The 23861-nt window shown below is 37.6% G+C and overlaps 1 protein-coding gene and 1 non-coding gene across 3 annotated transcripts in view; both read left to right on the forward strand.

Annotated features, from left to right (window-relative positions):
* Positions 1 to 23861, forward strand: part of LOC110663535 (cytochrome c6, chloroplastic) — a 101864-nt gene that overhangs the window by 36580 nt on the left and 41423 nt on the right. The window lies entirely within an intron of this gene.
* LOC131170942 (small nucleolar RNA R71) lies at positions 5048 to 5154 on the forward strand. Its single transcript, XR_009141705.1, has one exon. It is a non-coding gene; the product is annotated as a small nucleolar RNA R71 (small nucleolar RNA).

A 23861-nucleotide genomic window follows, 5' to 3' on the forward strand; every position in this document is an offset into this window, starting at 1 on the left:
AAAGCTAAAATTAGCAATAGAGTTACTTTCCCAATTTTGTTCAATCTTCTCTTTTGTGGTTCTGACTTGGTGATTCCTCTCCTCTCTTTTTCTCTACTCCCCTTTTTCTTCTTTCCAGAAGGTCCTACAAAATTAAATACTAATGAGTATGAAGCAAAAAATCAATATGAAAAAGGAAAAGAAGAAAAGTTCAGAAAAATTTTAGGTTGCCTCCCAAAAAGCGCTTTTTTATAGTCTTTAGCTAGACTTTGCTTATTTATGGTCTGTCAGTAGGATGGCTGAGGGTGTAATTGACTCCCATTTCTATGGGTTCTCCCTGAAAGTAAGGTTTCAGCCTCTGGCCATTGACCTTAAATACTCCTAAGGTTTCGCTCTACACTTTTATTGCTCCATGTGGAAAGACTTGAGTGACCTTAAAAGGTCCAGACCATCTTGATTTTAGCTTCCCTGGAAAGAGTTTCAATCTAGAGTTGAATAACAGGACAAGATCTCATTCTTTTATTTCTTTCCTTGCTATGCACCTGTTATGCCATCTTTTGGTTTTACCATGAAGATTTTGGCATTTTCGTATGCATCCTGTCGGATTTCTTCCAACTCATTTAGTTGTAGGAGCCTTTTTTCACCAGCAGCTTTGAGGTCAAAGTTTAGGATCTGAATTTCCTAGTAAGCTTTATGCTCAAGTTCAACAGAGAGATGGCATGATTTTCCATAAACCAGTTGAAAGGGTGTTGTGCCAATTGGGGTTTTATATGCAGTGCGGTATGCCCATAATGCATCATCTAACTTCATGCAGCAGTCCTTCCTGGATCTGTTTACAGTTTTCTCTAAAATCTACTTTAGTTCCCTGTTTGAGATTTCTACTTGGCCACTAGTTTGAGGATGATAAGGTGTGGCCACCTTGTGAGTCACTCCATACATTTTCATTAGTGTTTCGAATTGTTGGTTGCAGAAGTAACTTCCTCCATTGCTGATTATTGCTTGTGGTGTGCCAAATCTTGTAAAGATATTCTTCTTAAGGAACCTTGTGACCACTCTAGCATCGTTGGTTGGTGTGGCTATTGCTTCTACCCATTTTGACACATAATCAACACCAACCAGAATATACTTGTTTCCATGGGAAGAGGGGAATGGGCCCATGAAGTCTATCCCCCATACATTAAATAATTCTACCTCAAGTATACCATACAGTGGCATTTCATTCCTACTTGAAATGTTACTTGTTCTTTAGCATCAATAACAAGCTAGGACAAAGGATCTCACATCTTTAAACAAATGTGGCCAGTAAAATCCTACTTGCAAGATCTTGGCTGTTATTTTTGAGGTGCCAATATGTCCTCCATATAGTGATGAATGGCAGTGATGAAGGATACTTTCCATATCTTCCTCTGGTATGCATCTTTTTATCAGCCCATCATTACATCTTTTGTACAGTAGAGGTTCCTCCCATATGTAATATCTCACATCATGTAGGAATTTCTTCCTTTGCTGATAAGTCATGTTTGGAGGCAACCCTGCATATAAGAAAATTAACAAAGTCAGCATACTATAGAGCCTTGGAGAATGCAAATAATTGCTCATCAGGAAATGAGTCATCAATTGGCAAATCCTCAAAGTCTCCTGTGTACTCCAATTTCAGCCTGGAAAGATGGTCAGCCACTACATTTTCGGATCCCTTTTCATCCTTGATTTCAAGGTCAAATTCTTGCAAGAGTAGAATCCATCGAATCAGCCTTGGTTTTGCTTCCTTCTTGTTCAAAAGGTACCGGATTGCAGCATGATCTGTGAATACAATGAATTTTGACCCAACTAGGTAAGATCTGAATTTTTCCATTGCAAACACTATTGCTAGGAATTCCTTTTCTGTGATAGCATAATTGATTTGCACGTCATCGAGTCTCTTGCTAGCATAATAAATGGCATGGAACTTTTTATCTTTTCTTTGCCAGAGCACCGCTCCAATTGCAAAGTCACTCGCATCGCACATCACCTCGAATGGTAGCTCCCAATTTGGTGGCTGCATTATTGGTGCTGAGATCAGGGCTTCTTTGATCCTGTTAAAAGAAACAAGGCAATTTTCATCAAAATGAAAGGGAACATCTTGACTTAACAGGTTGGTAAGTGGCTTAGCTATTTTGGAAAAATCTTTAATGAATCTTTTGTAGAACCTTGCATATCCCAAAAAGCTTCGCACTCCTTTGACTGATGTTGGTGGTGGCATGTTTTCAATGATCTCAATTTTTGCCTTATCAACCTTAATTCCTCTTTCTGATATCAAATGTCCCAGAACTATACCTTCCCTTACCATGAAGTGGCTTTTTTCCCAATTTAGGACCAGGTTTGATTCTTCACATCTTTGCAATACCTTAGATAAATTAGCTAGACAATCATCAAAAGCAGTTCTATAGACAGAAAAATCATCCATAAAAACTTCCATGATATTTTCAAAATAATCAGAAAAAATAGCCATTATGCATCTTTGAAATGTAACAGGGGCATTACAAAGACCAAAAGGCATTCTCTTATATGCAAATGTTCCATAAGGGCAAGTGAATGTGGTCTTTTCTTGGTCTTCTGGGTGAATGGGAATTTGGAAGAATCCCGAATACCCATCTAGATAACCGAAATAAGAGTGTTTTGCTACCTTTCTAACATTTGGTCAATGAAAGGGAGAGGAAAATGGTCTTTTCTGGTAGCACTGTTCAATTTCCTATAATCTATGCACATTCCTATAATCTATGCACCTTCGCCAACCAGTGACTACCCTAGTAGGGATTAGTTCATTGTTTGCATTTTGGTAACAGTTGTCCCACCCTTCTTAGGAACTACATCTACTGGACTAACCCATTTACTATCAGAAATTGGGTATATGATACCTGCATCTAATAGCTTTAAAACTTCTTTCTTGACTACTTCTTTCATGTTTGGGTTAAGTCTTCTTTGGTGATAGTGGGTTTACTGTTTTCTTCCATGGGTATCCTATGCATGCAAATTGAGGGGTTGATTCCTTTCAGGTCTTCTATTTTACACCCTATGGCCTTGTTATGGATCCTAAGTTCTCTTAAAAATTTTTCCTCTTCTAACTTAGACAGGCTAGCATTAATTATAATAGGATATTTAGAGTTTGAGTCCATAAATGCGTACCTTAGCGAGGACGGGAGAGGTTTAAGCTCTACCTGTTTGGCATTTTCCTAGAGCTTGATCTTGGGCTGTTCCTCCTTTAACTCCTCCATCTCAGAGGCTTTAGCTAGGGGTGGTAGGGGTGGATGAGCTGCTAACTGTTGTACACAGGCTGCTAGTTCTTTGTTTTCATCATTCACTATGTGGTTGTGCATAATACATGCTTCAAGAGGATCTTTAGGATGTGTCTTATGAAATTCCTCTTTAACTTGTTTGTCAATTATGTCAACCTTGAAGCATTCATCAGGTCAAATTTGTGTTTCATTGTGTCGAACAAGTTGAATTCCACTTCTTCTTCTCCTACCTTGAGGGTTAGTTGCCCATTTTTGAAGTCTATGATGGCTCCAGCGGTTGCCAAGAATGGTCTTCCCAAGATGATGGGGATCTGAACATCTTCTTCCATTTCAAGGACAACAAAGTCTACTGGAATGAAGAATTTGCCCACTTTGATAGGGATGTTCTCAAGTATGCCCACTGGATATTTAACAGATCGATCAGCCAATTACAATGAAATGGTTGTGGGCATCAGTTCTCCGATCTCCAAATGTTTGCATATTGATGAGGCATTAAGGTCACGCTTGCCCTAAGATCACAGAGAGCCTTGTCTATTTTCTTATTGCCAATGAGGCAGGGTATGGAGAAGCTTCTTAGATCTTTCAACTTTGGAGGCAGTTTGTTTTGTAGTATGGCACTGCATTCCTCTGTTAGAGCTATTGTCCCATAATCTTCAAGCTTTCTTTTCTTTGATAGAATTTCCTTAAGAAATTTGGCATAGGATGGCATCTGAGAGAGTGCTTCAGTGAAGGGGATGTTGATATAAAGTTTCTGTAAAACTTCTAAAAACTTCCCAAATTGCTTGTCCAATTTGGCTTTTTGAAATCTCTGAGGAAAAGGTAGGGGAGGCTGATATGGCTCTGGTAACTTCTTTTTCTTCCCTGCTTCCTCTTCCTGATCTTTCTTGGCTTCTCCCTCCTTTTTCTCTGCTTGGCTTTTAGATTTTCCTAAAGTCTCATCTGTTGGTTCTTTCTCTGATTGTACTAGACTTCTCCCACTCCTCAATGTAACTACCTTACAATGCTCCCTTGGGTTCATCTCCGGTTGACTAGGCAGTTTACCAACAGCCTTACTTGAAGAACTTGCTTGCTGAGCAATTTTATTCTCCAGCATCTTGTTATGGGTAGCAAGTTGGTCCATTTTAGAAGTCAGCTGTTTAATCAATTCATTCTATTGTTGTTGAGCTGCTAGGAACCCTTCGATCATGGATTCCATGGTCATTTTCGGTTCAGGTTGCTGAGGTTGAGGAGGCAGTGGTGGTTGTGCAAAGTTTTGGCCTTTGTTCTGAAATCCAAGGGGTGTTGGCGGTTTGTACCCCTGTTGCTTATTTATTGGCTGGTTTTGTTGATTGGACCATGAGAAATTTAGGTGGTTCCTCCATCCAGGGTTATAAGTGTTTGAATATGGATTGTTGGGCTATCTCTGGTTGAAGTTTCCTCCATTATTCACATAGTTCATCTGTTCTGTAGAGGCTTCATTAAAGCTGCTATATTCGAAATATCCTCCTCCATAGCTGTCCTCATGTTGACTATTCATCCCTACTGCATTGGCTTGCATTTTATGAAGCCTCCTTATGAGCTGATCAAATTGAGCATTTATCATGCTTAGGGCGTCCACTTCCGGGACTCCTACTGTTCTCTTTGCATTTCCTCGTTCATTTGGCCACTCATAATTATGGTATGCAACCCTCTCTAGAAGTTCAAGTGCTTGTGTCACTCTTTTCTCCATTAAGTCACCTTCTGCAGCTGAATCAACTGTGCTCCTTGTAGATGGTAGTGACCCATTATAGAAATTTTGCACTAGTAGCCAATCCTCTATGCCATGGTGTGGACATTCCCTCTGCAGGTCTTTATACCTTTCCCATGCATCATAGAGTGATTCACCTTCCTTTTATTTGAAGGTGTTGAGCTCAAGTCTCAATTTTGCAGTCTTTGTAGGTGGAAAATACCTTGCTAGAAAAGCTTGTGAGAGGTTTTCCCAAGTGGTGAACGTTCCAACTGGTTGAGAAAGTAACCACTTCCTTGCTCTATCTCAAAGGGAGAATGGAAATGCTCTGAGTCTTATGGCTTGATCAGACACTTCATTCATCTTAAATGTGTCATAAAGGGCAAGAAAGCATTGGAGGTGATAATGTGGATCTTCTGTTGGTGAACCCATAAACTAGGTTTGCTCAATCATTTGAAGCCATGCTGGTTTTAATTCAAAGTTGTTGGCTTCCACTGTGGATTTAGTGACATTGGGCTAAAATCCTTGGACAAATGGAGCTCCGTAGTCTCTCAAGAGTCTTGGTCTATCATTATTATCAGCCATGGTTGGAATTTTAGGATCTTCTTGGTCATGCTTTTAATGTTTCCTTTCTCTCCTGAAGGCTCTCAGAGTTCTGTCTATCTTCGGTTCACAGTCCAAAATTTATTCTTCTGGCCTTCTTTTGGTCATATACCAGATCGGGCACCTGAGAGAAAAGAAAAGAAATAAAACAATAAAATTAGATAATAAATATAATTGCCTAAATCAGCTAAATTGCCTACCGCTCGATATTACTAAAGCCAAAGCTCCCCGGCAACGATGCCAAAAACTTGTTTGCTGGTTTTACAACCACCGCAAGTGCATGGATCACTAACAAGTAATAAAGTGATGAGTAGAGTATCGTTTTCACGAGGAATTTGATTAGTAAATATCAATCTACACAGTAATTTTGACTGTTTAGGCTATTGAACAATGAAGGAATGGAAGTTGCCTATTTTAAACGCTAAAATGATAAACTTAAAATGAAGTAATCTATTTTTGGAACAATTCTGGAATTAAGATTTCATACCTGAATCTTGCTATGGATGTTATCTTATTTATTTACTAGTTTTGAGAATCGTTTACCTTGATGGAAATCAGTTCTCAGTTATCCTAAGTCCTCTCTCAAGGTACCTAGGGTTTATTCTAATTAACTTAAACCCGACTTTCATGGCGATCAAATTAATTAAAATCCCTTAAGGTCTTTGACAAATTTTGAAGTTCCACAAAGGTATCAGCCTATGTCTAGGTCAAAATTCCTTGGTTCAAGATCTTGATTTTCTAATATTAATCTTCACCTTTCAGTCCTTCAATTAATATCTACAATCAATACTAAGTGGGTACCAGCACATAGCATGCATTAAGATCACAAGAAATTAAATCAAGAAACAAATCTTAAATCCAATAAATAAAGCTTAATGTTTATCCATAACAATGATTATAAGCATTACTCTCCCAATTCCAAAATATAAAAACTACTCACTTATGAGTTCAGCAAACATCATGATAAAAAGGTAAAGACAGTAAAAAGAAATCATATAGAAGAAATAAAATAATAAAAATTCATTTAAGGAGATGGAATGAAGGAACCTAAGAGAGTTTGCAGTTTTGATCTTATGGGACTTCAGCTAGAAGACTCCCCTTGATACTGATATTCTTCTCCTCAAGACGGCTAGAGAGAGTGTAGAATGCGAGTCTTTCTAAAACTCCTAAAAGTGCTATCAAAGGATCCTCTTCTTTTTTGGATGTTTTCTCTTTCTATTTATAATAGCCGTTCTAGGGTTAGGTCATTTTGAATCGCAAAAGCCTTAGGAGTCTGATTTGAATGTGTAAACAAGAGCGAGAATTTGGGTTTGAAAATTAGCTGCCGCAAGGTACAAGGTCCGTGTGTCTCTACACTACCCAGGGCCATGTAACTTACTGGAGTGGAATTGCAAAGTCTTGCATTGGCACAGAGACTTACACGGGTCTGCACTGGCTACACGGGTCTAGTTACATGGGCCGTGTACTTTTGTTCTCAGAAAGTTCTTCAAGCTTGTGCCCGGTAGAGACTTACACGAGTCCCTACAAATTACACGGGTCCAATTACACGACCCGTGTACTTTTGTTTCTCCATTGGCTCTCTGGCTTTCGTCTGGCAGAGACTTACACGGGTCTAGGGCTTGGCTTACACGACCTGTGTACAAATATCAGCAGAAATTCTAAGTCTTTTGACTTCTCTAAGCTTCCCTTTTACACTCTTATACTCTAGGGCTTCACCCAAACACTTGAAATGATGCAGAAAATATGGAATTAAGGGCTTAATATTAGAAATTTCAAAAACTAATGAAATCAACTACTATGTATGAGATTACTTACCTAAATGCTATGAGATAGTATACAATTGTGCTTAAAAATATCTATACAATTCAAGTGCATCATCAGCCTAGCGAGTCTATCTCATACAAAGTACCGTTTGAGCCTAAGTTAACTAGTTCTTGAAATTCATTCCCATCCAGGTTTGATATTCTTACAACACCTTTCTAACTATGTATGGACCATCCCAGTTTGGCTTAAACGTTCCTCTTGGATCAAAAGGGATGGGCCGAGCTTGTTTTAAAACTATGTTTTCCTTTTTAAACTTTCTTGGTTTTACCTTCTTTTTAAAGGCCCTGGCTATCTTCCTCTGACAAGCCTGCATATGATATAAGGCTCACATCCTGTTTTCATCAATCAAAGCTAGTGCTTCATATATCTTCTAGGCCCACTCATTTTTTGGGATCTTAGCTTCTAGCATCACTCTCAAGGATTTGACCTCTAGCTCAATGGGTAGCACTGGTTTAGTCCCATACACTAAAGAGAATGGGGTTGCCCCCATAGATGTTCTTGTAACAGTGCAATAACCTTAAAGAATATAAGGGAGTTTTTTTTTTTTTTTTGCCAATTCTTATATGTTCGAACATTTTTGTCAAAGCACCCACTACTTTATAGGATTCAGTCTCAATCCATTTAGTGAAAGAGTCCCCACCATTATAAATCTATGGCTGTTAAAAGCTGTGGGAGAAATCTTTCTAATGATGTTTATGCCCCAAACTGAAAACGGCCACAGTAAGTCATACTGTAGAGCTCACTTAGTGGTAGATGGTTCAAGTTTACATAGATCTAACATTCATGGCATTTCTTGAAAAACTTGGCATAATCAGTCTCCATAGTAGACTAGTGGTAACCCAACCTTAAAACTTTTCCAGCCAAAACCTTTCCGTTCATGTGAGGACCATACATTCCTGTATATACTTCTTTCATTATTTGCTCAGTCTATTTTTCTATCACACATAAAAGTTTGTAGAGTTTCTCCCCAGCTAAAGTAAATTGAGTGGCTAATCTACGAATTATTGCTCTATCTCTTTTATTGGCTAATTGCATGTATTCTCTCACTTCTAGATAACTCTTTATATCTACATACCATTTTCCTTCACCCTCTAGGTCCACATGTGCTACTACTAATACTTCATAGCATGAAGTTTTATTCCTCATTAAGATAACTAACTAAGTTAACTATTGATCACCCTTTTCCTATAGTGACACCAGAATGGCTTGGGAATCGGCCATCTGATTCTAAGCTCGAGGCATGTGCTTCATGGTACTTTGTTAACAAGGCTATAAATTTATCTCTTTCTTCTTGGGTTAAATCTTCAGCTAACTTAATGTCTTTAGGATTATTTGGTGTACCCAAATTAATAGAGATCGATTTTGATGCACTAATAGAAACAAATTCTAAATGATTATAAATGCCATGCATATGCCCATTAGAATAAACATCAAACAAGTAAGCAAAAGGACTGGTCATGTTAATGATCTTTGCATCAAAATCAGCATCAAGTACGTCAGAAATGGAAACATCAGTATCACTACTGTGAGCATTACGAAAGACAGACTCAAACTTAGGGGTGTAGCTTTAGGTGCTTAGGTTTCCATGCAATCCTTAGATCAATGGTGTTGATTTTCTACTTTAGCTCTTTCACATGTGGTAACCCCTAATCATATGTCCAGGTAATTGCCCCCTCTTTCAAGAACTTAGGAGGATTTGGTTCTTCTTCTTCTTCAGTTGGCTCATAGCCCCAACCATATCTCGTAATCTATCCCTTCATCTTAAAAAAAGTCACCAGGCTATTTATACGTTTTCCTAGGCCTATGCCAGGAAAAAACTTTATCCCTTTCTTCACAGTAGCCACTTTTGGATCTATCCACTTTTTATAGATCCTAGCAACTTGAAAACTAAACATTGGTGGAGCTAAATCGTCTACTTATAATGTAATTAAGTCCTCATCAGAATCAGTCCAAACATCCAAAGGACCTTCATCATAGCTAGAATTATCACAAATATCAATAACCATCATAGACTGAGGTTCATTGGGCTTTTGGATGGGTTGGATAAAGTTAATAATCTTGTCAAGGTTATTTGGGGTAGCAGAGATCATGTAGATATCTGGTGGAGGTGGAAATTTTGGTTAGGCATAGGGCTGGTGTAGGTGTTCGGTTGGTTTTCTGGGTCGGCTATTTTTTTAACATTAATTAGGTCTTAGATATCATGCTTAAGTTAGAAGTAGTAGTCAGTGTCATGATTGTAGGTTTGGTGAAACTGGCAATATTGATTGATATCATAGCTAGGTGTGAGTGGATTTTGTGTTGGTCTGGGTGCCAAGAGCTGTAGGAGGTCTTGAGCTTTGAGATGCTCGAAAACTGTGGATAAGGGTTGGTTGAATTAGGAAAATATCCTTAGGGTGCGGGACACAGTTTGAACCTCAATGACTTTGTTTTCCCTAGTAATCTTGCCAGCTGACTAGTATCCTCCCCTCTTAGGCTGATAACTCTTCCTTTCATTGTTTAATACATCCTCCACTAATACCCCAGCATCATATAGCTGTTCAAATGTAGCCAAGGGATAACAACAAAGTTTCTCATAATAACTAGGTTGTAGACTTTTCACTATCAAGCACACCTGATCCTTTTCAGCAGGCCTATTGGTCATCTTGATGGCTTTTTTCCTCCATCTCAATAGATACTTAGAAAAGGTTTCATTTGGTTTTTCTCTAGTGGTCCTAAGTCTCTTAGGTAACATCTAAAGCTGTCTTATAAGAGTATTGTTGAACAAATCTCCTAACTAGCTCCTCCCAATCTCTTCTCACAATGGCTTCTAGCCCATGATACTGTTTGCTGGTTTTTCAACCCCACAAGTGCACAAATTGCTAACAAGTAATAAAGTAGTGAGTAGAGTATCATCCCACGAGGAATTTAATTAGCAAGTACTAAACTACACAGCAATTTTGACTGTCTAGGCTAACGATTAAAATGGGAGAGTAAATTGAATCTATCTTGGATACTGGAAATTAACTTTGAATAAAACTATCTATTAAAACAATTCCAAAATTAAGATTTCACACTATAACCTTATTATGGATTTTAATCTTGTTTATTCATTGGATTGAGTATCATTACTTTGATGGAAATTAATCCTAAGATATCTTAGGTCCTCTCTTAAGGCACCTAAAGTGTGTTTCGATTAGAGCTAAACCTTACTTTTATTGGAGATTAGTCCTAATAAAAATCTTTTAAGATCTATGATTAATTATGAAACTCCACAAAGGTCATCAGGCTATCTCTAGGTCAAATTTCCTAGGTTAAAATCCCAATTTTATAATATTAATCTTCACCTTTGAGTCCTTCAATTAATATCTGTAATCAATATTAAGTGGGTACTAACACACAACATGCATTAAGATCGCAAGAAATTGAATCAAAGAACAAAACTCAAATCCAATAAATAAAACTCAATATTTGTCCATAATAACAATCACAAGTGTTACTCTCCCAATTCCAGAATAAAGGGATTACTCACTCATGGTGAGTTTAACAAACACAATAAAGGTAAAATGAAAGAACATGAACAGTCCGCTTAAAGAAATAGAATAAAAGAATCGATTAGGATTTTCTATAGCCTTGAACTTGTGGAACTTTGGCTGAAGGTTTCCTTTTGTGCTGATGCTCTCCGCTTCTAGACGGCTATGAAGAATATCTATGTGAAAATGAGATTAGATCTAGATTGAGATTTTTTTTCAAACTTTCTTTTTACTTTCTGCTGCCTCTATTTATATTGCAAGTCTAGGGTTAGGTTTTTAGAGTTCCAAAAGCATTGGAAGTCTCTCCCCTCTGTAGAAACTGGAGCTGGAATCAATTTAGGAAACTGGCTGTCACATAATACACGGCCCGTGTGTCACTACATGGCCTAGAGCCATGTAACTTACTGGAGCTTGAATGGTTGCCTCTTGTATCAGGACAGGAGTTTACACGGACCTCAAGAAGTTACATGGGCCTAATTACATGGCTCGTGTACTTTTGTTCTTCAAAGAAATCTTCAAGCCTAGCTCGGCAGAGACTTACACAAGTCTTCATAATTTACACGGGTCATAGTACATGGCTCGTGTACTTTGTTTATTCCTTGGCTTTTGGCTTTCTCCTGGCAGTAGGTTACACGGGTCTGTGGCTTTGCTTACACGACCCATGTAAGGTGTATCAGCAACACTTCTCTATCCTTTGGTCTTTCCAAGCATTCTTCTTTGCTCCTATGCATGGTTTCACTTATCTAAATGCTATGAAATATTATACAAATGTACTTAAGAATATCTATATAATATAAGTGTATCAAATACTCTCAAACTCAAACTTTTGCTTGTCCTCAAGCAAATTGAAAACCTTTTTAGAATACATTTTAAGGGAAAAACTCAGAAGCATAACTATAAATTCAATATGCGTATAATTAAACTCCTTCAACCTTCATACCAACTCCTTTCCTTCAAGCCATAAAGGTTTCAATAGCTATCTGCTTAAAACCTCACCCCCTTTTGTGGTGTTTCAACTAATTGCTTCTCTATGCAAGGCTATTAATAAGTCACAAATAACCTGTTTTATCATGATAGACTTATAAAATACTTACTCCCCTCAAACTTAGCCTCTAATATGGAAATTGTTGAGATTGATTTAATTCCAACTCCATAGGCACATCCCAATTTCCTATCTCCACTAAAGTTGTAGATATTTTCAAAAGATCAAAAGTTCTTTAGAAAGGTTGTATTGGGGTTAAGGGAGGATAATTTGGTTACCAATGAAGGGTTCTAAGGAATGTAAATTTGATGTTAGCTTTCATGCATAAGGTTCTAAGTATACTAAGTTTATTCTATTGGTTTTTTACATTAGGGAGAAGGGTTTATAGTGCCAAGCATACTGTCATGATGTTTAATTTTGGGACCCCCTTTTTTTTATTTTATTTTTTATTTTTTATTTTATGTCCCTTTTGTCCTTTCCCCCAAACTCATTGCTTTTGTTAGGCTGGAAAGGCAAATTTTCCTTGATTTTAATTGTACACTTGCACTCTTCTTGGTATTCTCATCTTCTCCTCATGTTTTCTTTTACATTTGATATACTTATCCTTTATACACTAGACTTCCTCAAAAGGGTAAGGTGCGTGTTTAGGCTAGGGGTTAGGTAAATATGTGTGGGTAAACAAGGAAAATTATACGAGTGAAAATATAGGCTCAAGTTGGCTGCAAGGGGTATATTGTAACTAAGGGTGGCTTAAGGCTTAATGAAAGAATGCCTTAATCATTTCTTTTTCAAGCATATGCTAGGATTTCGCCTCGATAGGTCTAAGAGACATGTTTTAGAGTTGGTGAGTCATTTTTAGGTTTGTTTGTATTTCAAAGGTTTTCTCTCGATTTTGCTAGTTCAATGTGACAAATTAATAGCTATGAAGGGATTTAACTAGTCTAGCTCCACTAAGGTGGATAAGTTTTTCACAGACAACAAATTAAAGCCTTTTTGCCTATTCAGATACATTCATTCCTCAATCCAATGAAGTCCAATTATTAGCTGTTAATATTTGTGGTTATAATTCTACGTTAAAAAAAAAAAAGTTCAAAAGTTCAAAATTTACAAAATTTTCTGGATTTTTAATACACAAGTATAATACGGATATAATTAAGCAATATAATGAAATGCGATGATATGCAGTGCATGAAATGCATCTGTACCCCCAAACTCAAAGCTGACATTGTCCTCAATGGCAACACAATATGCAAAATTAAGGTATATCACACAAAATTTTCAAAAAGCATATTATGTATTAAAAATTGAAAGTTTAGACAAAAAGCTAGTAATAGAGACCTATGAGCACTAAGTAGGATTAAGGCATATAAGTTTTTACATGAAGGAACCTATCTTATAGTCCTAACTCTAAAAAGCCTCTGATGGGGATGATGGTCCCTCTCTATTGAGTCTCTCCATGATCATGTCAAGCTTGTTGTGGGCCTCCTGGAGACTGTCCTTAAGCGTTTGCATCCTATTGTTTATGGTGGTCTCCATTCACTGAAGGTATGCAAGGATGGGGTCTGTCGGTAGTGGAGTGTAGGAAGGCACTCGGGCTGGGGACTCATGGTAGAGTGGCTCTTGGGCTTCCTCTTGTGGCTATGATGGTTCACCAGGCTTTGCTTGTGCTTTTTCTCTCTTGGAGATGAAATTACCATCGATATCGAGTAGGAAGCAGGTGTTCCCAACCTTCTTGCACATCCCCATGGATATGTAGATGGTTTGGTCGATTTTGGCGATGTTAGGGATGGGACGTAGCCTGTGATGCCCCAGGGAAAATCCAAAGTGGAGTGCTATGGTGGTGATGAGCCCACCAAGCACTATGTGGCCTGTCAGCTAGTGAGAGATGCGATGAAGGTGGTTGCATAAGAAGAAACCTGTGCTGCAATGTTGCTCGATAACCATACACCAGAGGAAGAAGAGCTCATTGGCATTTACCATGCCTAAGCTGTCATCACAGCCTATGATAGTGTGGGCGGCGAACTGGTGTATGTACCTTAAAGTAGGGCTAGTGATGCCTGAGGATTTGGATTTACTAGACTTATAAACATCAATGTTCGATCCTATGGAGCACCAGAAGTCCATGTTATTGTAGATCATCCTATTTTGCAGGATCTCTTAGAATCTGGCATTGTCAAAACTAAAGATTGCATTGAACTCGTATATGTTTAGCACCCTATCAACATCAAGTACTCAAAATTTAATCCTCCCCCTGTCTTCGTGATCTGTGGGCCATAGGGTAGTCTTGAAACTCCCAAGGAATTCCAGTGTGGTGTCCTGATAGGCGAAAAATTAGAGTTGGGCGAATATGGTCCACCCGACGCCGTCGAGTAGCCCATCAATCTCCTTGCATAGGCTGAGTTGCTCCAACAACCCGAAATCCATATACTTGGTGGAGATAATCCTTCTGTTGTTAAGCTGCACACATAAGTCTAGATGGGTAGAATCGCAAAATGTCCAGGCGATGGAGAACTCGGGTTGTGCTGGCTGTGGAGGTTGTGGTTGAGGTGCGGGTTATGGTTAGGGTTGAGGTGGTGGAGGTGGGGCTGGCCTTATTCATGGGCACTGGGACGATGGCTGAGGAGGTGAGGGTGAGGAGTCTCCTCCTTGCCTTGAGGAAGAACCCGTTCTTCTTGCTGGTCTCTTAGTAGGTGCCATTGATGATTGTGGGAGGAGAGAAGGCTAGGGTTTTATGAGGAAAGAGGAGATTTGAGGGGTTTTTAAAGGGAAGGAAGCTTAGAGAGAAAGAGTTTTTGAGTGGGAGGGAGTTTAATGGGAGTCAGGTGAATTTAAAGGGTCATTCTGACCCTTCATTTCACGCATTTTGTGCCCCAAGTATCACTTTTATGACATGATACATGGGGCATGTATCACTACACAGGTCCTGACCATCATATCCGTGTAACGTTTTGTCCTGAATTTTCCTTTTTCTGTTAAGTTACACGACCTGTGTAAAACCATTCGGGGACTCGTGTAACTTTCTGCTCGAAAGTTGTATGGCTGGCTAAGTTACATGGCCCGTGTAAATGTGATTTGGGACCCGTGTAACTTCATGTCTCCCTCAAACTCAAAAATTTCTCTCTCCATTGTCAAAGCATGCCTCGTGTAACATTATACGGAGTCAACCGGTGTAAGTTTCTAGAGCTTATGCAGGTGTAGTTTTAGGGTTCCAGAAGGTTACACGGGGCGTGTAAAACTTATACACAACCCGTGTAAGTTTCTAGCTCTCTAATACTCTCTGTATTAAAATTTTATGCCAAAGTTTCCTTACCACTACGAATGAAATGAATGTAAAAATTAGCAATAGAGCTACTTCCCCGGTTTTGTATGATCTCCTTTTGCATGGTTTTGTCTTTACGTCTCCTTTCCTCCCTTGCCTTTGGTTCCTTGCTTTCGTAGAATTGGGACTTGGGGTACCTACAAAATAAAATATGAAAAAACATAAGATGAAAATAAAATAAGAGTTAAAATAAAAGAAATTTAGAAATTTTGGGTTGCCTCCCAAAGAGCGCTTATTTATAGTCTTTAGCTGGACTGCTCCCTCGTTGTTCATGGTATGTCTAAAGGGTTGTCAAAGGTACAGTTAGCTCCTTTCTCTGTGGGTTCTCCCTGTAAGTATGGCTTCAGCCTTTGCTCGTTCACTTTGAATGCACCTGAGGTTTCATTCTAAATCTCTACAGCTCCATGCGGGAAGAAACCTTAAAGGGTCCTAACCATTGTGATCTCAGCTTCCGTGGAAAAAGTTTTAACCTAGAGTTGAAGAGCAGGACAAGGTCTCGTTCTTTTATTTCTTTTCTTACTATGCATCTGTCCTGACATCTTTTAGTTTTGTCCTTGAAGATTTTGGCATTCTCATACGCATCCTGCCTGATTTCATCCAACTTATTGAGCTGTAGGAGTCTTTTTTCACCATCAGCTTTGAAGTCAAAGTTCAGGGTCCAAATTGCCCAGTAAGCCTTGTGCTTAAGTTCAACAGGGAGGTGGCATAATTTCCCATAGACCAATCGAAAGGGTGTTGTTCCAATTTGAGTTTTATATGCAGTGCGGTATGCCCATAGTCCATCACCTAACTTCATAGACCAATCCTTTCTTAAGCAGTTTACTATTTTCTCTAGTATATGTTTTAGCTCCCTGTTTGAAATCTCTACTTGGCCACTGGTTTGAGGATGATAAAATGTGGCCAACTTGTGAGTCACTCCATACTTTTTCAATAGTGTTTCAAATTGTTGGTTGCAGAAGTGACTTTTGTCACACACTACTCCCCTGTAAGATGTAACATGATCCCGTAGTACACCTAATGAATTACCGTACTTCGCCTACCGATAACCCATTAGATATACTACAAGGGATTTTAAAACAATTTTCGTGAAATTTAAATCATCGATTAAAATCTGGTGTTATAAAATTTTTTTGGAAATTTCGGCAAAGTGTCGGCTGTGTTTTGAGAAAACAATTCTTCAATCCTGCAAAAGAAAATGCTCCCAATATGTTTTCTCAAATACAACTTCAATAACTTCATTTCAATTCACAATTCAATTCTCAATAAACAATCAATTCATTTTCAAACTAATCTCATCATAAAGAAACATTTCATTGATTACAAGACTCAAAATTTATAATACAAAACTATTCAAGTAAATGAAATCTCAAATTTATATTTACAATAATTTACATTTAATTACATACCAAAATGTTTTACAAGAGTTTTTATACAACTGCTCAAATAATTTACATACATATTATTACATGCATACATCAAAACCTATGTACATGGGTATACGTATAATATACTTGGAGCTGAACTGAAAGTGTCTTCAAAGAAATTTACTCACTGCTCTATGCTCTTCTTACCTGCGACAGCATACAAAGCTATCGCTGAGTGGTGAACTCAGTGGTGCACAACTATAATTTAAAACATAGTACAATATACATTGACAAAATTTACAGTAATAATTTGGAAATCTGAATACTCATCAAATTCTAAAACTCAAAATATTCATTGCCAATAATGTAAATCATTTGTATAAAATGACTTCGATCATGAAATTCAATTTATCAAATCATAACTAACCATTTAGGTAATTCCAACAAAATCAATTATACATAAATCATAATTGAAATCACAATTCTTTACCATTCAAAAGCCATTCTGTATCTCAAAAATCATTCTATATCTCAAAAATCATTCTTTATCTCACTAACTATGCAAGACAAATCCGAAAGGGCCATATTCGATGTGATTCTAACTCCCTATGGTCGGGGAGGTCGAATCAGATTCTAACTCCCTATGGTCGGGGAGCTCAAATCATCGTGCACAGTACCATCACAATAATGAATCTTCCGCAAGGGCCATAACGATAAAAAACTTAGATCTAACCTCAAATCAGAGGAAAATCTAAGCCTGTGCACGTACCATGATAATCAAAACACAACTAACTCCATTGTCTTCTCAACAAATGAGAGAGACGGGTAATAACCTAGTCAAGCATCTATAGTGAGATATAAAACAATATCACAATCCTTTTAGTGAGCATAAATCACAATATAATTCGATTCAAATTCAATTCCAATATCTAATAATTTTTATGCTCATCATAATTCAAATCATAAATTTGCATTTTTCTATGAAAATTACCACCACAATTCAAAACATGTTCTATCATAATTTTCCAAAACATAATTTATTCAATCCATAACAATGCTTAATACTTGTGGAAATACCATTTCACAAAGCTAAATTCATACATACTATAACAATTTTCAATAATCATTGAATTAAATCCAATGCTTATTAAACATAATACATAAGAAAATATGTCATTTAATCATATGAAATATTCAAAACAAAATCAGTTAAAAACTAGTTGTGCACAAACTTCTGATAACCATTTCTTGGCTCTGACTCAGTGTTTCCTTCCCCTTCCTTGAGTCTTTGCTAACTGAGAAACACAATTTGAAGTGTTTCAGTACTCATTTAAACTGTCTCTAAGAATAAGGTTCAATAATTAATTTGTCGAATTCTATTATTTCCTTAGTCAACCTAATATGTCGACCCTCGATGCGTTCTAGGTAAATTCGGTTTTAATGTCACTAATATGTCACATTCAATAGTCTTTTAGGGTTGGTACATGTTACCAAATTCATTTCCATGTATCTTGCATTTTCTTGCAATTTGCTGGATTTCGGGATACTAGTTTGACCTAGCCGGACGACCTAGTTTTGTCAGTTTTCGGGTTTCGGTCAAAACTACAAACTTGTAGCTCTATGTCTTATGGAACGCGGGGCGAAATTTTAGGTCATTCTGAGTTATGTAGACCAAGTTATGGTCATTTTACTATTGCTGGTCAAATTGCATCAAAATTGGTCACTTTAGGTCACTTTAGGTCATTTTAGGTTCGGCCAGTTTTTGGACCCGAACTTGTACAAGCTGTTTGACTTGCTTATGGTCATTTCTGGGCTTTGGTGTCTTCATAAGACTTGTAGATATGGGTCTTAATATTCATGGTCAAAATTTCAGGTCAATTGGACCTGTTTTGAGTGAGTTATGGCCTAAACACTAACTGCTGCCCAAATGGTCAATTTTCATGCACTTAATCCGGATTTGGTCATTTTTCAAGCTACCTTGCAAGCGGAATTTTGGAAAGCTTCCTTCATGAAAGTTGGCACATTTTGTGCCTAGTTTCACCTCCAATTGGTCTCATAGCAATTGGAGCCACACACTTAAAGTTATATGCCTAAAACACAAACTGCCTTATTGAAATTCTTGCATACACATCAAGCATCACTTTTAACACTCATCAAACTTAACATTCAAACCAATTCTGGTTGTACCACAACCTAAACATAATTTATAACATATTATAGGTCATTTTGGCAGCTTGCAATTACATTCAATGTGCACCAACAAGTGCAGAATTTGTCCAACTCAATTTACAACAATTCAATCACCAATTCATGCTCATTTACATGTCCCACTTCACACCACCATACATACACTCAAACTGCCATAACAACCAACACATTTTAACATCATTATTCCATAAACCAAGCATGAATTCCAGCATTCCTCAAGAGTTAGCAAACTGCCACAATGGTACACTTACATTGCATTACTTTCCAAGCTTTAAATTTCATTTTACATTTACATATACTAAGTGTACATTACCCAAACAATTTCCTACACAATATACATTTAATCAATCATTTAATTCACCATTTACAAGCACAAACAAACTGCCTTCAAGGTGTTTCCATGGCTGCCAAAAGTACACATTCACATTCAACATCAAACCTCAAAAATTTCTTCATAAATCAAACACCCATAACATCCTTACAAACTTAATGAAGCAATAACCCAAAAATACAAACTTACCACTTTGGAAATTCTTCAAAACCTCTCCAAAACTTGGTTTTCTTGTTGCCTATCTACTGCCCATGGTGTGGTGGTTACTTTTAGTGAAGAAACCCTAACCACTTGAAGCTTGGATCATGGATGCATGAAGCTTGGATCATGGATGCATGAAGCTCACAAATGGGACAACAATGGTGGTTTGGGAGAAAAGTTGGATTTGGCAAAGTGAGGATTTGAGAGGAAAAAGAAGACATTAGTGGAGTAATCTGCCCACTTAGTGAATTTTTAATTCCCATAGTGCTCCACTCATGCTAGGATAATCATTTAATAAGTTTTAAGTGATAATTACTCCATTTACACTCCATTTTTGTTATTTACATTAGGTACCACTAAATTAATTTTTCATTATATTTTCCATTTATTTTTAATGGACATTTAGGTCAAAAGTCAACTCTAGGTGTCAAATGACCAAAATGCCCCACTTCGAGTTATATTCCTGATTTTTCGGTAACACCGATTTTTGTCATTTTCTCGATTTCTCATTTTTCTTTGTACTAATTAATTAATTTTTGTTTAATATTTCTAATGGCATTTATACTTCAATAGACATTTATTTAAGTCCTAAAAATATTTTTCAGGGTTCCTCGGGGTCCAGGGCTAGTCAACGGTCCACGCCGTGACTTCCCGGTGCGGTCACCCATCGCTAGGGTTCTCGGCTCGCTTAACTTGGTTACATTTCTTTGCTATTATTTTTTCTTTGTTTTTCTTATGTTTTCTTCTCTTGTATTTCATTATTTTATGTCTCCTCACTCATATCGAAGTGTAGTTCTAGGCATCCTAGCTGTCCGGACAACACTGGTTACCGGAACAGTAGAATGCACTACCGAACATAGGGGTGTTACAATTCTCCCCCCTTTAAAATAAATTTTGTCTCAAAATTTTACCTGACAATAGTCTCTCAACAGCTGTGAGTGTTGTCTCCTCATATCCTCTTCACGTTCCCAAGTAGCTTCCTGGCCTGAACGATGGTTCCACAGCACTTTAACCAGGTGTATCTGTTTATTCCTCAGCTGTTTCACCTCATAAGCCAGGATTTCTATGGGTTCTTCCTCATATGAGAGGTCTGGATTTTACCTCAATCTATTCAACTGATAGTACATGAGATGGGTTTGATTTGTACCTCCTTAACATGGACACATGGAAGACACTGTGTATCCTTGCTAACTCCGGAGGTAATGCCAACCGATATGCCAAAGGACCCACTCTTTCCAGAACCTCATATGGTCCGATGAAACGACGACTCAGTTTCCCCTTTCTGCCAAATCTCATAATCCTCTTCCAAGGAGAAACTTTGAGGAATACTTTATCACCCACTGCATATTTAATATATCTTCTCTTCAGATCAACATAAAACTTCTGACGGTCTGACGCAGCCTTGAGGCTATCTCTGATCAATTTGATCTTTTCCTATGTCTGCTGAATAATTTCTGGCCCAATCATCTTTCTTTCACCAACTTCATCCCAACATAGGGGAGTTCTACACTTTCTGCCATACAAAGCTTCATATGGAGGCATCCCAATGCTTGATTGGTAGCTGTTGTTATAAGCAAACTCAATCAAAGGCAAGTGTGTATCCCAACTACCTTCAAACTCAATCACACAAGCCCGTAGCATATCCTCCAATATCTGAATAACCCTTTCAGGTTGGCCATCTGTCTGTGGGTGGAATGATGTGCTGAAGTTCAATCTAGTTCTTAGGGCTCTCTAAAGACTACCCCAAAATCTAGAAGTGAACCTAGGATCTCTGTCAGATACAATCGATACTGGCACTCCATGCAATTTTATAATTTCATATATGTACAATCTGGCCAATCTTTCCAGGCTATAGTCCATTCGAACTGGCAAAAAGTGAGCAGACTTGGTTAGTCTATCAACTATAACCTATACTGCATCATGACTATTCTGTGTCCTTGGAAATCTCATCACAAAATCCATAGTTATCTGTTCCCTTACAATGTTTCATAGGGTGCCACTTGTATGCTAGCTTGACACTTATTAATGTATACAAATTCTGTTAGTGGGAGGTATCTATCCCATCTCCCCTTGGATTCAAGGACACAAGTTCTCAGTATATTCTCGAGGGTTTATTACATTTTACAGGTTATTATTATCATTTCATTTCATTATTTATAGAAACTCAATGAGTTTCAAAATTTACCTGAATCACTTGTTTCAACTGTCCATCCGTCTGAGGATGATAAGTCGTACTGATATCTCTAAGCTTATAGAAATTACTATGGTACAGGTAGTTCACATTAATGTAACTGAGTCACTGACTCCAGCTACCTTACAAGTGTAGTCCTTTGATAGGCTAGTTCTGAAATTTTAAATTTCTGACTAAAATTTTCACATTTATTTATAGTAATAGTACTCTATTCGGGTGCAACTGTATCAATTTATAGATTACTTACAAATATTCTTAATTTATTATACCACGAGGAAGCACGTAGCTCTACACAATAATCTCGTGCCTGCATTTATAATCTGCAGCTTACAATACAAACATCGAGAACATTATATAGTCACTACGTTATAACCTCATGGACTAGGTTTTCTAACATCTTATCTTTCTCGAATCCACTAATATCCTAATCCGATTCTGATTCCAATATCCATTAATAATTACTAACAGTAACATCTTTGCCCTCATCTAGAGCAATTCTATTACTGTAACTTACTTTTAGGTCCTCTTGTCTTACATTAAGTAGGCTTGCCAATTAGCTTTATAATTTATAGTATGTTAGAAAATACTTTTATCTAACAATTCTTCCAAAATTAATGTCAATCATACTTGTTATTATAGTTTTGATCCTAAAAGACTAGTTACTGACGCATCAAAATTTATTCCCCTGTAAAGGAAAAGCAACAAAACATATAGTTTTGACACTAACACACAACTAAGTAGTGCTGGGATCAAATAATAACTAATTGTTTCTTTCAAAAATTAAGAACTTACCAGCAGCTATATCTGAAGTTTCTGCTCTTTCTCTTTGGTGCATAGTGGACGCTCTGATTGGTGCGCTACTATATTCGGGTTGATTCACTATGTTATAGTGGTGAGGAGTACCAACTCTATTTCTATCTAGACTCTGACTGACCGTCTGTGAACTCCAGAGAGCAGATCGAGGTGCTCTGGTACAATCTTTAGCAAAGTGTCCAAGTTTTCCATAATTGTAGCAGGCTCCAGAGGCCTTACGACAAATACCTCCATGTAGCTTACCACAAACATGGCAGAAACGGGCAAAATAGGAACTTCTAGTTGTTCGACGACTAGATCTTGGTGTTCTCTGCCCTAATGATCCGCCTCTATCATATCTCTGAGCTCGGGGTTTCTCAAATTCTTTTCTCTTCCCCAAATTACTGTTCGAGCTCTGACCCATAGGTTTCTCCCATTTGTTAGAAGAAATTGGAGCTTGGATCATGGATGCATGAAGCTCACAAATGGGACAACAATGGTGGTTTGGGAGAAAAATTGGATTCGGCAAAGTGAGGATTTGAGAGGAAAAAGAAGACATTAGTGGAGTAATCTGCCCACTTAGTGAATTTTTAATTCCCATAGTGCTCCACTCATGCTAGGATAATCATTTAATAAGTTTTAAGTGATAATTACTCCATTTACACTCCATTTTTGTTATTTACATTAGGTACCACTAAATTAATTTTTCATTATATTTTCCATTTATTTTTAATGGACATTTAGGTCAAAAGTCAACTCTAGGTGTCAAATGACCAAAATTCCCCACTTCGAGTTATATTCCTAATTTTTCGGTAACACCGATTTTTGTCATTTTCTCGATTTCTCGTTTTTCTTTGTACTAATTAATTAATTTTTCTTTGATATTTCTAATGGCATTTATACTTCAATAGACATTTATTTAAGTCCTAAAAATAATTTTCAAGGTTCCTCGGGGTCCAGGGCTAGTCAACGGTCCACGCCGTGACTTCCCGGTGCGGTCACCCATCGCTAGGGTTCTCGGCTCGCTTAACTTGGTTACATTTCTTTGCTATTATTTTTCCTTTTTTTTTCTTGTGTTTTCTTCTCTTGTATTTCATTATTTTATGTCTTCTCACTCATATCGAAGTGTAGTTCTAGGGATCCTAGCTGTCCGGACAACATTGATTACCGGAACAGTAGAACGCACTACCGAACATAGGGGTGTTACAACTTTCACCATCACTGATTATTACTCATGGTGTGCTAAATCTCATGAAGATGTTGTTCTTAAGGAAATTTTTGACCAACCTGGCATTGTTGTTTGGTGTGGCTATTGCTTCTACCAATTTTGACACATAATTAACACCAACCAAAATATACTTATTTTCAAAGGAAGAGGGGAATGGGCCCATGAAGTCTATCCCCCACGCATCAAATAGCTCTACTTCAAGTATACTATGCAGTGGTATTTCATTCCTTCTGGAAATGTTACCAGTTCTTTGGCATTAATCACAAGCTAGCATGAAGGATCTCACATCCTTAAACAGATTAGGCCAGTATAATCCCACTTGTAAATTCTTAGCTGCTATTTTTATGGTGCCA

The sequence above is a fragment of the Hevea brasiliensis genome, chromosome 11, assembly GCF_030052815.1.
Source record: "Hevea brasiliensis isolate MT/VB/25A 57/8 chromosome 11, ASM3005281v1, whole genome shotgun sequence".
NCBI classification, from domain to species: domain Eukaryota; kingdom Viridiplantae; phylum Streptophyta; class Magnoliopsida; order Malpighiales; family Euphorbiaceae; genus Hevea; species Hevea brasiliensis.